Here is a 14,258-nt window from a genome sequence, read left to right on the forward strand (position 1 = left end):
CTTACAAAAGCAAGGAATGTAGGAACATCCATCGACTTCATAACTAACATGAAATATTAGACGTATTGGTTCCTAAAACATTGAAGAATTTTAATTTTTTACAGAAGTCCAGTGAATTTGGCAAAGGGACCAATCTATTTTGTTTAGAGGATGACCTCCGCTTAAAACCTTGTTGAAAGCAGTGGTTGAATTCCAAACAGAAATTCCAAGTTCGAAATGCCTAACTTGGAGAAACAGAGCTACACTGAACTAAAGGAGATCAAGCAGATCATTGGTCAGAGCGCTTGGGAGTACGATAAGTGGTTCTGTGCCATCAAAATAGCAGTAATTGGAGTATGAAATCCTTCAGAAGTCCTAGTGAATCTGGCAAAGAGACCAAGCTATTTTGTTTAGAGGACGACCTCTGCTTAAAACCTTGTTGAAAGCAGTTGTTGAAACCTGTAGTTATAACAAATAACAGTTCAAGCAATGCACACCGGAAGGACAAATAAATTACCAATAATTTAAAAATCCTCTGCTCAGCTTGGTTTTGCACTTCTTCGGAACTCATTTCCGGTTACAGTCTGTGCAATCTCAACTATATACAAAAATGGGTAATCCTAGTATTCAGATAGAAATAAAGCCTGTAAAAATTGCAGAACCTGAAGCCCTAAGCTGTATTAGGCATGCACCCCTTTTATAGAACAAACCTGAAAGTTTCCCCCTTTGGTTACAAATTCTTGGGTTCAACCTTATGCTTATCTGTAGCCCATTATAATTAGATTACATGCTTGTAATGAGTTGTAAACAAAAGGCAAAATGAACTGGGTATTCACAAGCGCTCATATGGGTTCATGGTGAATACCATGAAACTCGTATATTTGTAAATAAACTTCGATCAAAGAAGATGTCCATTTATTAGGTTCTGGAACTTGTGTCAATTAGGATGGGGTAGTTGAAAATTCGAATTCAAACATTGAATATTGCATAGACCTAGAAAAAACAGCGAAGGGTAATAATGGGACTTGGGGAGCAATGCATTTACAATGGTTTATGTAAAGGCCCAATGATTTTGTGTAAAGTCCCAAAAAATCCAATCCCACCAAAATCTAGAAAAGACTTTGGAAATCTTGTAGTCTTGAAGAAGAAAACACCACCCACCTATAGAGCACTTGGGAATTCCCGCAGCCTCTAAGAAGAAAACAACCTCCACCTGTTGATTTAGTGTAATTGCAAAATGGTGTGGACATTAGTACATTTGGGTGGGGAGAACATGCAAAGCAGAGAAAAGCAGAATAGATTAGAAATTATTTGTACAGAAATGCCAAGTTCCAAATGCCTAACTTGGAGAAACAGAGTTACTCCAAACTGAAGGAGATCAAGCAGATCATTGGTGAGAGTGCTTAGGAATACGATCAGTGGTTCTGCGCCATCAAAATAGCAGTAATTAGAGTCTGAAATCCTTCTTGTTATTAATCCACCTAAATATGAATTACAAGCTGAATCTCAAAAAAATGTTATTAATAAATATAAATCAAAGTGCCACATTTAACACAATGATATTAGATGTTTTCGAGACATGGTAACCATGCCTGCATACTTTCACAAGTACACCACATGGGTTTATGCTCAGTCCACTTGTCCACAACGATGATCTAGATGTATGTCTATTGTTATTTTTCCTGTTAAAGTTGGTAGACGATAGCCTGCCATTTTTCCTATTAACGCTGATCGAAGGTGGAGGTCAGCACTGGTTAGCTTTCTTGAGAATGTGGAGGTCATCATTGGCTAGCTTTCAAAAGAACCTGAATTGCCCAAAACTCAAAGATCGAAGGTAGGGGTCATCACTAGATAGCTTTCCTGAGAAGGTGAATTTCCAAAAACTTAAACGAATCCACAACAACAACATCCATCACATCGTGCGTGGAAAGAAACTATCCGGTTGAATTGACCCTTCCAATTCAAAGTGCTTTCCTGCAAGTTGAAACTTGTTAAGCTGAAACTACCCTACAAGTTGAAATCGCCCTTGGGTAGGTAAACACTGGCTTCAGAAAGTCCTCCAAAGGAATTTAAGGGGAAAAATCAAGGGTCGTTCAATAGCTTAACTTTCTATTTTCTCTTGGGCACTGCAAGAATTAATGGGTCAAGTGTTAAGTAACATGGAAGGATAGGAAGGTGCTAAGTAACAGGGAGGGATACGAAGGGCCTATGAAGGTAGAGGCCCTATCGCAGCTGTGAGGACATATCAATGCTTGAGGGCGAGTTGGGGTTGTAATAGATTTGAGGAGAGACGAGTTTCCTTGTAATTAATTCTTGTGCATAAAGGTGAACAGAAGGGATAGCCTGTACCATTGTTCATGAAGTTATAAAGGATGTGTGGCTTTGGTTTATTACCTGGAACAATCTATTGTACATTTCTGCGAGTATATTTATATATCAAACTTGAATGTTTGTCAATTTGCTGGAGGAAGCTTGCTGGAGCTGGTTGGAATTCTCAAACAAATTTATATGGCTACTGATTTCACCAGGTTCTCTTAATTTCTTGTTCACTCACTGTGTATTAATTAACAATTTATCATATAGATGTTTATGTCCAAAGTCTATTGTTAAGTACATTTGTATCAGTGTTTCCTATACATTTGTATCAGTGCTGCCTATTTCTCTGAATTTACAAATCAACCCAAAAATTTGATTATTAAGTGTATTTGTATCAATGTTGCCTATTTCTCTGAGTTTACAAATCAACCCAAATTATTGATATATATATTTTCAGTGTTGCCTATTTCTCTGAGTTTAGAAATTAGCCCAAATTATTGATATATAATTGCAGCACTTCCTATTTCTCTGAGTTTACAAATCAACCCAAATTATTGATATATAACTGAAGTGATTATTTATGCACTCTTTATATATATTTATATATATGCAAGCTTGTGAGCACTGAGTAATCTTTCCAGTTCTTATGCATACATAGGTTTTCATTAATAAATACCTGCTAATGCACACTGAATGTTTACTTTCATCATTCATTCAATGCATACTGACCTGCTTTCTCTCTGTGTGATTAAGTGTTAGGTAAACTTGACTCAGGATAGAGTTAAAGTTGACCAGGTTAAAGAGTGATGGTTTTTGGGCACATGGTATTGTGGACCCATAGTATTCTGCCAGTGGTATTATATGTAATGGAGCTTATAAAAGGTTGGAAGGACTTCATTGTAAAGCAAGACCTGGAGGTGAGCGGTGAAGGCTCACTTGGTTGGATTGGCCAGGGTTTTGGCCAATGCTAATGAGATCTTATTAGGTTCGGTTTTTCCCCGGATTTCGGGTTTTCCTAGATAAACGTTTGTGTTTATGTGTCTATGGTTGTTGCTGGTTATTTTTATATTTATTCCTCTCAGTAATTATTTATGTTATGTAGTAAATTTCTTAACAACTGGTATCAGAGCCAGATCTTGGTTTCAAAGGGATTCCTTGATGCTAGGGGTTTATAGTGCCTGATGAGATCAATGCAACCTTTTTTCAGATCTGGGTCTGGAAAATAATGGTGGAACAATCGTACGCGGAAGAACCTCGAGGATAATGTGCAGAAGATAGTGTCGTAACTGCCAGGGATCGCAGTGCATTTGCGATATTTACCGGTTTGGAACATGCTGACGAATTGTTCGGGATTGATGTGGCTTCGAAAATTGTTCATTTTCTGCTACGTGAGGCCACCAATGCTGGAATCTATGAGGTTCTCGTCGAGCTTGCAGTTGGAGCAATTTGATAGAAGTTCTTGAGCAAATCAAATTAAGAGAGGATGGATCAGAATCGCAGCAGCAATAAACAAAAAAAAAAATTAATAAAGTCAAAATTATTACATGTAAATAGGCATACTACTATAAGACCTGGTAAGGCATGTGTGCCCCTCGGTGATCACCGGTAAAGTCTGGGTTAAACCTAGGTGATAGGGGGGATGTTGGGTTAACAATACCCCGGGGAAAAATTCTGAGGGGGGTAAGAGCCAGAGTGAGTAGGATTGTCTCACTTAACAGGTTTGGCTGGAGTTAGTCAAGGAACCCCAAGTCAAGTTTAAGGGGGGAATTGTTACGTAAACTTGACTCAGGATAGAGTCAAAGTTGACCAGGTTAAACAGTGATGGTTTTGGGGCACATGGTATTGTGCACCCATAGTATTCTGCCCGTGGTATTATATGTAATGGATCTTATAAAAGGCTGGAAGGACTTCATTGTAAAGCAAGACCTAGAGGTGAGCGGTGAAAGCTCACTTAGTTGGATTGGCCAGGGTTTTGGCCAATGCTAATGAGATCTTATTACGTTGGGTTTTTTCCCGGATTTGGGGTTTTCCTAGATAAACATTTGTGTTTATGAGTTCATGGTTGTTGCTGGTTATTTTTATATTTATTCCTCTCAATAATTATTTATGTTATGCAGTAAATTTATTAACATTAAGAACCTACATGCAAAAGGAAACTAGGGAAGAAGAAAGAAACCAAACCAGGGAAGCCGGCTTAAGGACTAAGAGCAACTGAGGTACGAGTAAGAACATACATGCAGAAAGAAGTGTGATACCAGGTTGTCCACTAGCACCAGCATCAGTAGATGCCCATGAATGCATCCATATGTAAGGGGTTTCCCCCATAGGAACGTACGCCAAATTCCAGGATACGATACCACTCGATCGGGTAAATCCAACCATCTTACTTCTCTTCGACCCGATAAGAGTGCGCAAGTAAACCAGACACCACAGCAAGCAACTTCAACCATTAAACAGACACAAAAACAACATGCATTTGCCATTGGGCAACTTCAACAGTTTACCACCTTGCAACTTTAGCCCACCTGGCAACTTCAACCCGCAAAAGACTTTAACTTATAATACGATAGTACAACATTTCATAACATTTAATAATGGTAAAACTGATGCTAACATTACTCTCCACTTCCCAAATAATAAAAACAACAGAAGTCGAAAATAACATATGCTTTTGGCCTCTCCTCCTTGGGAAGAGGCCAATTAAGATGATGAAATAAATTTCCATATAGTTAACAAATGGAACTAGTTGTATACGCTGCAAATTCAGTGTATAAACTGTATTCCGCTGTAAACTCAGTGTATAAATTGCATACTCGTTAAAGGAATTAATGCTAAAAATCGTGATTTCGATTATTATAGTCCCATGCCATTGCCAAATGGCACGGACTAATAATAAGATAAAAATCCCCGATATCAAATTATAATGACCCTCAATGTAACTAAAAATACGGAGATAAGGGAATCATTCTATAATTCCAATAAATGAAGAAAGAAACATAATAAGATGGAGCACATGACTTCCAACAAAGCGGCATAAGCATGATTGCATAAATTTGCTATTTGTAAAAGGATTTTGAGAATCACCCACTTATTTCACAAACCATCTCCCCATAGACCTTGTGAGTGACATCCCTTCAAAGTGTTTTATAGAAGGTTCGCAATACATTTATGCATACAACTCTATACCGTATGCATATATTGTAATTTCAAAAGCATCATATATCCATATTTGTAGCATTAAGGTTGTTTTTATTTTAATAAGCTTTATATTTGTGTGAAAAATACAAGTTTTTTTTTTTTTTAATATTATTATTATTATAATATTTATATATATTATTATATATATATATAATATATATATATATTATATATTATATTATATATATATATATATATATATTTATTTATTAATGTGATGTTATTATATAGTGTAATTGTGATTAAATAATATTGAGAATGTGTATTTTTTAGGAGTTTATAAAATATCTTTTGAATGAATTAGAGTATGTATATTAATTTGGTAATTGTTTTGGTTATGATTTTAAAATTAAATTATGTTAAACACTTAATCTGCAAAGATTATGGTGTATAATATGAACCATTATGAGGATTTAAAGAGACCTTGAAAGAGAAAGTCAATGGTTGTATACATTGTACGTATATCTATATTAGTCTAATCAAATGCAATGGATTTATATTCTTTATTTTTGGTTTACAACGAGACATCGGAATCAAATTCATCGATTTAAGTCACTAGCCTTAGACATGGGCGCTCTTTAGATATTTTCACATCTTCCCTACCAAGTTTGGCATTTTGTCTACTATTATGTGTTTATTGCTATTGATTGCACCTCACCTCCATGGTTACATTTTTCTACATATTTGAAATGCGCTTATCTCTATCCACAATCATTTGTTTGTATGTGCATAGTTCTAAGGTACCTCTCTCAATGTGTTTATTTTCTAGTAATATCTTCCAGTGGCTCTCCGCTATCAATATCATCACCTTCTATGCAACCATTCTATTCGAGATGGCTAGATTCGATAAAAATGCATCATTTTCTACCTTGTCGATGTAGCTCATGAGTGGCAAAGGGAATTTCATTTCCCTTGTCGTGATTGACAAAGATAATAGAAGGTTTCTCTTTATCATTCGAGGAATTCTCATTATCATATCCATTCTCTACATTCTTAACTAATTGGTTTTCTTGTTACAGTAGCCACTTTCTATATCGCTTGCACATCACTTACATCCATAATTCAAGCATAGTGTTTTATATAGCTAATGGTCTCTACTACTATAGAAGGAATTTGGCTTCTCCCTGGAGAAATGGGGTCGAATTTGGCATCATTTTGGAGACAAATCACATAATTATGAATTTCTTCTGAAAATGATCCCAAACAAACATTAACTATAAGGGACACTAACTATTTTTTAGTTATATATGGAATTAGTGGCATTCTCTACGACATAGTGTGCTCCCATTCTCTGCCATGGTCAATAGTTTATCGATATTTTGACTTCCATAGTGAAACAACCAAGAATAACGCTACAAAAATGTTTATTATTAAGCCCACATGGTGAAATTCAAGGAGACTCATGGAGAACTGCACGGGATTGATATGTCTTTTCCTTCTTAAAAAAAGCAACCTTGAAAAGTGTTATAAAGGATGACAATTATTCCCTGCCACCAAAAAATTTGAATTATCAATTGAATAAAAAACAACGTACTTTCATGATCACTCTCTCTAGGATTGTATGTAAAAAATGGTATTGTCCTTTAACTGAAAAATACAAGCACAAGCATGGCTTAAGAATATACTTTATTTTTTCATGTCTCAAAAGATGCTTTATCAAGAGACTAGATTTGAGGATTATCATAATATTTACAACAATAGATGCACATATATTATCAAATTATTTTGATGGTGCTTCATAATACAATTGCATCGATTTTGACTCTCCCTTTCTTAGCTACTATTCAAAGGATAGATGCATGTTTCATGCATAATCAAGAACCATGTGGAGGAATTATACAAGCCATTAACAAAAAGGCTTCTAGTTTTTTGAATACCTATGAATCAAACATGTACAAGCGAGCCTAATCCACAAGAAAAACTGGTGTCTCAAACCTCAAGTTAGAATTAATGTTGTAGACAAAAGAAAAGCCATTAGTGTGTTTCATTTTTCAATTATTTTTGAAGCGAGATTAGCTTATGGTCATATTCAAATTGAGAGAACTTCCACTTAACATAAGAGACAATCTCCAAGCTAAATTTGGAAATAGTTTGGGAATTTCTGAGCCCTAAAAACATCCTCCAATAGTTTGTAGTCATATTCAAATCTCCATTTGTGAGGACTTCTCATAAAAAAATAGATCAACTTCTAGCCAAATTTGGAAATTATTTTGAATAACTAAGTGTTAGAGCTAAGCTGTAGAGTTGGTGGTCACACTTAAACAACCATTTATTAAAAGAATTCTACTCTTATTACCCATTTGGTTTAGGTCTTCCTTAACCCATGAGATTCAAAGATCGCATCCAAGGTTAGTAATTTCCATCATCTGTTTATCTACTAGGACTCACATACACCCATTCAAATTAGAGGGGCAAGGGCGGGGGGGGGGGATTGTTTGACACATAACCAACAAAGGTTATGGGTTGGAATACAAATCAACACGAGGAGTCTAGGAGACCTTGGAGGAGGAATCCAATGGTCCTAAACATTTTCTTTATATCTATATCATTATAATGGAATGAAATCAACAATTATTATTATTATTATTATTATTATTGACAACATTGTGTGGTTTCATTGCATACATTATACTCATATTGCACTAACATATTGGGGTTTCCTCCCATCTATACTCCTCCACATGGATTCATACAACATATGTCAATGTCAAACCATTAGTACTTAGTAATTCATCATTCCACCTTTTCTCACTTACTCCATGTAGAATACACAGTTTAAGGACATTATCATCCCATTAAAGAAACGCAGTTTCCAGGAATAGGCATGACTATTATATTAGATTACATATTCTCAATATCTCTTGTGACCCTCACAAAATTTTCAAGATCTTTCTAATCATAAAGGAGGAAATTATAGTTGCATAATTAAACTATATTCGACCCCTTGTTAATTTCTCCATCATTGTTGGAAGATGTATCTAGCCTTATTCGTATAGATTTTGTATCTTGGTTTGTGATATAGTGAGGAAGACACACTTCTGGGAATGGAATCATGATTTCTTCTCTAATCCACCTTTTTCTACTAATGGTAGAATATTCAAAGCTATAAATCCACATGGTAGGGATATTAAGACAATGGTTTGGACCTACTCTCAGAATTGGTACTCCAAATTATTTGACAAGAGTTGATCCATTATAATTAGAAAATAAATCAAGGAGTATCCTCTCAAGTCAAATTTAAATTTAAAATTAATTTATTTGTAAATTTTCCTTAGAGAAAATTCGAAAATATATGTTCCATAATTATCCTAAGAGAAAATATTAAAATTTTTATTTGAAGTTATTCCTATAAGTGACTCTAGAACTATTCATGCACAATCCTTAGGTTAAATCTTGAATCATAAAATTGTATGGTCATGATTTCTCTTGCCAACTAATGTGAACTATATTTTTTCTTATAAAAGAGAGGTTTTTGGCGAGACTTTGTGTTTTAGTTTCATAAGTAACACATTTACGTTGGTATCCAACTAACTCCTTGTAACCTTCCTCTTGTGCCTATTGTCCTATCTTGAACGAGAAAGAGTTTCCTTGACTATATAATTAAGATATACCCCTAAGTGTAACCTGGTGGATCTACTTGGATCAACCTACTATAATGAGAGAGTCGGATCCTTTGTTGGTTATTAAGCTTGATTTTATTCTTGAATTGGGGGTATTTGTTTTAGCCATGTTTGGACCCGAGTTTATCATAGGGGGTAGATGGTATTTCTGTTGAGCACAACCCAACTTGGCCTAGATTTTGGTAAAGACTCCCCATTTTGTGGGGTGGATTACGCAATGGAGTGGAGCGTGTAGCAGAGTGGTGCATGCAGTGGAGCACATTTATACCATGTGGTGTCCTAAGGGCTTTGGGGTGGGTTGAAGCCCCTCCTTTTTGTAAAAGTGTGCAATTTCGTAAGGGATCAAAGGGATTTGGGGCCATAGTTGCTTGTTTTAAGGATTCCATGGTATTTCGACCATGGTATTTTGATGATGTAACCCTACAATGTAATGTTATATAGGGTGAGATAATAAGAAGATATATCAATAAATTTTTATCCAGATCAGTGTTATGGGTGAATTATTGTGATCTGTAATTTAGTAGGAAAGGAAAGGCTTTGAAACTGAGTGTGCAGGGGCGTGAAGACGAGTTTGCAACTAAAGAGTGGAGGTACGTGAACATGAACATCACCGCAGTCCCACTTCAGAGATTAGACAAGCTGCATCTAGAGATCATAGATGAGCTGAAGCAGTGTGAAAAAGTCACTTTGTAGTTACACATTCAAGTAGAGGGAGAGCGAGATTTGCTAAAGTAGAAGCTCGATGAGGCGATCCAGGAGAGGGATCAGGCAGTACAACAACAACGAAAGCTGAAGGAGGTGGTCAAAGAAACATGTCGTGAGGTTCCAGACATTGATGTCCGAGAAGAGGAACTAGTGGACGACAAGGTCGTGAAGCTCGACCTTGCAGTAAAAGGATACAAGGATAAGATCACGAATGTGGAATTTACATATGAGATGAAGATCAATGAGCTACAGATGCAGCTACAACCATCCACACCAAAGGAAGTGCGAGAGCAGAGAGAGGCCGACCTGAAGGGGTCAATGGCCGGCATCTCCGCAGCACTGGCACATTGTGGGAAGCTATTTGATGAGAGGTTACATATTCGGACTTTGCTGCAGGAAAATCCAAATGCACAAAAATTACAAGAGGACATTCAGTAGAAGTAGCTATAGTTGGAGGAGATTTGAGCAACTATGAGAATGTTACAAATCTCACAGAAGCTCCCAAAAGTCAATGAGGGAAATTCCCTGCAGAAGAAGACTAAGGAAGTGAGGAAGGAAGAGTAGAATTTGACAGAGAGAACTCAACCACGACAGGATGAGGATCTCCAACTGTCCCAAGCAGTGGATGAAAATCTTCTAGATCTTCGACAGAGAGAGGAAGTAGTGATGAAGAAGGCTACAGGACCGGTGACAAAAGCACTATTAAAGGAAGTGTGCAGCGAAGAGAAGCAGGTCACAGACATTCTCTAGGAGTTCAACAATGCCTACAACAACATTGCAATGAAGATAAGAGGAAAATTGACTAATTGACTCAAGACAAGTCATATGTGAGTGTTGGGGGCTTGTTGGGCATAGACGAACTTGGCCTAGATTTTGGCAAAGACTCTACATTTTGTGGGGCAGAGTGTGCAACAGAGTGCTCAACGGAGCACACAATAGAGCATGCAGTGGAGCATATTTATATCGTGCTGTGTCATAAGGGTGGATAGAAGCCCCTCCTTTTCGTAAAAGTGCACGATTTTGTAAGGAATAAAAGGGTTTTCAGGCCATAGTTGCTTGTTTTAAGGAGTCCATGGTATTTTTTTGAAATAACCCTACAATGTAATAGTATATATTGGGTAAGATTATAAGAAGAGATATCAACTAGCCTTGATCCATATCAGTTTTATGGGTGAATTATTGTGATATGTAATTTGGTAGCAAAGGAGAGGCTTTACTGCTGAGTGCATAGAGGCCTAGGGAAGAGTTTTCATCTGATTGTGTAGATAGCCTGAAACTTAGTGTGCAGGCCAAGAACTAGTTTTTATTCAAGGATTCATTATATTAAGCAACAATTCTTGTGGACATAGCCCTACACTAGGGTGAACCATGTTAATTTGATTTTTTTATGTGTATATTTTCTTATTATATGTTGTAGAGTAGCATTTATTATAGTTTAGCTTTACTTCAACACAATGATAGCTTATGATTTTATATGGCATGTTTAAGTGATTAATATAGTGTGGCAAAGTGATTTATATATGTTAAGGATAAGATAACATAATAATACCACATCTCCTAGTCCCTCAAGGCTGCATAAACATGGTTCTCCATCGTCCCATAGTCACTTCGGGTAAGAGTGCGATATGCTTGCATGCCATTTCCGAAAGTGCTAGTGATCAAGGGTTTTGTTGATGCGTAGTATAGATTGAACCCGGGTTAGCCCAAATCAAGCCAACACTTTCCCCCGTACTATTGTTGTCGTGATAAGGATTAGCAATGTTTGGTTATGGTTAAATATGATTGACCATTAACGACCATGTTAACCATTGCTGAGCACGTTTAACCATGGTAGAATATGGTTGACTTCTTGTCCATGTTTGATCATGGTGAGCTTGTTCGACCATGGATATAGTTATACGAGGAAGGTTGACTATAGACAAGTATGGTTGAGTATGAGAGAACATGGTTAACTATGGTCAAGTATGGTTGACTATTAGTGAACATGAATTACCATGGTTGGAAATGTTTAGCAATAAACAAATATGGTTAAGCATATAGCATATGCTTGATAATGTGGTTGACCATGGATGATCATGATTGTCATGGTTGACTATGCTAACCCTTGTTAACAATTGTTGACTTGTTTCAAGAATGGTTGAATATGGTTGAATAGGTTTGACAAAAATGGCAATGGTTGATCATTGTTCATCATGTTTTCTATGCTAGATATGTTGATTGTGGTCGACTATGGTTGACTATGTTGACCATGTGATTATGTTCACTATGGTCAACCATGTTGCAATGGTTCGCCATTGTGAACACAATTAACTACTGTAACATTGATATTATGTGACCATGTTTGACCATGCTAACAAAAATTGACCATGTTTCAACATATTTGACAATTAATACTATGTTAATAGATATTAACCATGGCCAACCCATAGTATGATGCATACACTATTTGTTGTTGGGGACATTATAATGATGATTATTGTTGGTCACATTGCAACAATGACATTTATTTTTCATAACAGTGTGATGTCATTTGTAATTCTACACATGATGCAGCATGCTCATATTGACAATGGTTGACCATGTTCAACAATCATGGTGTCATGTGAAATAGCATGTGTGATGTCATATTATCATGATCATGATCAATTGATATGTGTTATTCCATCATGTTGATATGACACCACATGTTGGTCATGTACACATGATGACACATGATGCTGATATTAATAATGGTTAACCTTTTTCAACCATGTTTCCATGCTTGAGTAGTAATAACCATCATGATTGAGTAGACACCTATCAGAAATGGGATGACCAAGTTTGACCATAGTCTACCATGGTTTCCTAGCTTGTCTATGGATTACCATGGTTAACTCTTTCTAACTAACGATAAATATGGTTGATTATGGCAAACATATGGTTGAATGTGGTTAACTATGGTTAACTAAGATTAACTATAGTTGGTATATAGTTTACTTAGGTTTACCATTGTTGACTATGGTTGACCATGATTAACGATGTTTGAAGAGGGTCAACCATGGTTGAAAATTGTTGTTGATGGCTAACCATGGTTAACAAGGTTGAAGAGAATTGACAACGGTTCGACAAGGGTTAGAAATATGGTTGATAATTAATGACCATGCTAATCATAGTTGACCATTTTTGAACTAGATTGACCATAATTAAATAGGTTTTAACCTCTTGACCATGTCTAATCATGGTGATCCTGTTCGACCATGGATGTGATTATAAGGGCATGGTTGACAACTTGACTATGGCCAATTATGGCTGACTATGAGTAAACATGCTTGACTATGGTTGGTAATATTTAGCAATATATGAATATGGTTGAGTATGTTAAGTATGCTTGACAAAGTGGTTGACCACAAATGACAATGGATGATCATGGTGGCCATGGTTAACAAAGGTGACCTTCATTAACTATTGTTGAGTTGTTACAAGCATGGTTGAAGAATGTTGAATATGTTTGACCAAATTGGCAATTGTTGAATATTGTCTATCATGTTTTCTGTACTAGATATGTTGACTATGATTGGTTGTGTGGAAAGTGATTACAATGCTTGACTACATTGACTATGTGGTGATCTTAACTAGGGTCAGCCATGTTACAATGGTTGACCATTACGATCATGATTTTCTATTGTAACATTGATATTTTGTGACCATGTATGACCATGTTGACAATTGTTGACCATGTTTGAACGTGTTTGACAATTAACACCATGTTAATGTATATGAGCCATGATCTTTATCTACTAGTGTTAAATCCATATTTAAAATAAATCTATTCGTGTGAAACCTGACCTTTATCCTCCACCCAGGGAACACACATGAGAGAAATGTAAACTTTTTTGCTTATCTTTGATTAAAATATCCACCCAGCGAACACACATGAGAGAAATGTAAACTTTTTTGCTTATCTTTGATTAAAATATCGTTTGATTTAAACATTAAAAAAACCTAATAGTAAAAACTCCACTAGTCGATTGAGAGGAGTCCACCAAATCAAATATACAAGCATTTGTAATTAGAAAAATTGATGTGCAAACTTCCACCCCGTATACGCATAGTATTTAATTATACAAAGGCTGTATACATGATCACAATGCTCATATATATGGCATCTGTATGGGCTGACTAGTTTGGTCTTACAGCCAACTGTCATTCGGTCAGAGTTTTCCACCATCACGTTCCAATTAACAGACTATTCGATCTTTCAACGCAGACACAAACGGCCGTTAACTTTTCATCCAGTTCAGTCCATAACCAGCACATACTAAATCACATGGATACCGCATACACGCGAATTCAACTGGACATAATGCGAATTCACGTGTATGCTATCCAGCCTATATTTAATGCCTATGCAGTCCATAAGCCACTGTAACAACACATATGACGGTATTGACTTTTGAAAAT

This window comes from Pinus tabuliformis, chromosome 9, assembly GCF_031772625.1.
Source record: "Pinus tabuliformis cultivar Carrire ecotype Pingquan chromosome 9, CPIR1, whole genome shotgun sequence".
NCBI lineage: Eukaryota > Viridiplantae > Streptophyta > Pinopsida > Pinales > Pinaceae > Pinus > Pinus tabuliformis.